The sequence below is a fragment of the Corylus avellana genome, chromosome ca2 (assembly GCF_901000735.1).
Source record: "Corylus avellana chromosome ca2, CavTom2PMs-1.0".
Taxonomy (NCBI): Eukaryota; Viridiplantae; Streptophyta; class Magnoliopsida; order Fagales; family Betulaceae; genus Corylus; species Corylus avellana.
In genome coordinates this window covers 39,351,321-39,353,932 of record NC_081542.1, presented here as the reverse complement: position 1 = coordinate 39,353,932, position 2,612 = coordinate 39,351,321, and positions in this window count along the sequence as shown.

Here is a 2,612-nt window from a genome sequence, read left to right as displayed (position 1 = left end):
CTGCAAAGATCCAAGGTGCAGCTATAGGGTGTATGGGAGGCAGTTGAAGAATGAGACGACATTCCTTTTAGTGTCCATAAGGCCCAAACACACTTGCACTAGGAAGTACCAAAATCATATGCTAACTTCAACTTGGATTGCTGAGTGGTGCATGGACTCTTTTAGGGAGCAGCCAAACATGCCCATAGATGTTTTGCAGAAAAAGGTGAAAGCAAAATGGAATGTGGATGTGCATGTCAGTTCTTTGTATAGGGCAAGGAAAAGAGCAAGGGAAATTATTTTTGGAAAACTGGATGAGCAATATTATCGGTTGTGGGATTATTGCTCCATGGTTAGGAGCACTAATGTGGGCAGTTGTTTGATATTGATGGTTGAAAGACCAATGCCTCAGGTGCCATGCAGATTTCAAAGGCTGTATTTTTCATTGGCAGCCATGAAGAATGGTTTTGTGGAAGGATGTAGGCCTATAGTAGGTCTTGATGCATGTTTTTTAAAGGGTACGTATAAGGGGCAGATGATGGCTGCTGTGGGTAGGGATGCCAACAACAACATGTACCCTATCGCAATTGCTGTTGTAGAGGCTGAGACAAAAGACAGCTGGACATGGTTTCTAGGGGCGCTTGTTACAGATCTTGGCCCTACTCGACATGGATGGACTTTTATGTCGGATCGACAGAAGGTAAAATAATAGTTATTTCAATTATTCATATAATTTAAATGTTTAGTGTAATGCAACTAATTATGTTTTCAACTATTGTGCAGGGCCTCGTTCCAAGCCTAGAACAAGTATGTCCGCAGTCCGAGCATCGTACATGTGTTAGACACTTGTACGCAAATTTCAGGAACTCAGGTCATAGGGGTGTGCTGCTGAATGATCTTCTTTGGCAAGCTGCGGCATCTTACACAAAGCAACAATTCTACAGAGTAATGGATGAAATAAAGAAGATGAGTAAGGATGCACATGCATACCTGGAGAAGATTGACCCCAACACTTGGTGTAGGGGATGGTTCAATACAACTTGTAAGTCTGGCCTCTTACACAACAACACTTGTGAGAGCTTCAATTCATGGATTAAAAAATACCGTGACCAGACAATCCTGAGTATGTTGGAAGGTATTAGATGTAAGTTGATGAGAAGGTATGTGAGGAAGAAAGAATTAATCAGTTCAATAGAGGAGGCCTTAGGGCCAAAGATTATGAAGAAGTTAGAAAAAGAAGAGGATGAAGCTTCTAATTGTTGGTGTACATACGCCGGTGAGGGTATGTTTGAAGTTGAGTGCATGGGGAAGAAATTTGTTGTACATGTGGATGGTAGAACCTGTGGATGTAGGAAATGGGATGTAACTGGTATCCCATGTTCTCATGGCATTTCTGCCATTTTACACCAAGGTGGAGACCCAGCTGAATATTTGAGTGATTACTATGGCAAGGAGAAGTACTACAAGTCATATGACTACACTGTCTTCCCTGTGCCAAGTGAAGATCAGTGGCCAATAAGCAACCAACCAAAAATTGAGCCATCGAAGATGAGGGCAGCTCCTGGCAGACCTAAAAAAATTAGACAAAGGGGTGTGGATGAACCAAGAAATGCTTATTCAATTAGGAGGGGGGCCACAAGAATCAATGTGGGTATTGCATGAAGCTTGGTCACAACAAGAGGTCATGTGTAGCCAGGCAAAGACAAGAGGAACGAAGGTCACGTGTCAGAGAGTACTATAGAGATAATGCATCAACTGATTGGAACTTGGACATGGTAATGGTTTATTCATTGAGAATATTTAATTTTTAGTGTTTACTGCATAATGTTTAATTTACTAAATTGATTTGTGTATTTTGTTTGTTGATTGTTTGTGTTTGTAGTTGGAAGGATCTTCAACTGCCACTTCATCTACTGGCAGGAAAAAGAGGAAAGTGAACACACCATCAAGTTCAGGCAGGGCAGGGAGATCACAATCTGAAAGTCAAACACCTACACATCATGAATCCCAGCCTTCATTCAGACCAGCCTCATCACTTCATGTCTCATATACTGCATCACAGCCTTCATTCAGCCCAGCCTCATCACTTCATGTTGAATATACTGCATCCCAGCCTTCATTCATACCAGCCTCATCACTTCATGTTGAATATACTGCATCCCAGCCTACAGCACTGCCTGCATTTAGGCCAGCCTCACCGAATGCACCACTGCATGTCTCACAGCCGGAATTTAGGCCATGCGAAGAGATTGCATTACAGCAACAGTCAGAGCCTGTGGGAGTAGCAACTTCTGTCAGCCAGCATGTAAGAGCTGCACCTTCTGCCACCCAGCCAGTCAGAAAAGCAACACCTTATGCATACAAACCGAGTGTGAGTAATTCTTCATATTGTTTATATAAATTAAACCCTTAAACAAAAACTAGATGCCTGATTCTATGTGATTAATTGCAGGCATCTACTATATTTGGGAATAGGAAAAAAAGAACACTAGGGTTGGCCACAAGGACAAGGACAGGTGGCAGATTGAGGGAACTTGTTAGTAGTGGAAGAGAACCTACAAAGCAAAAGATTGTAGTTGACTTGACTGGTAACCCTACTGGGCCACCCCCAATTCCAGGTGGTGGACCAGTAT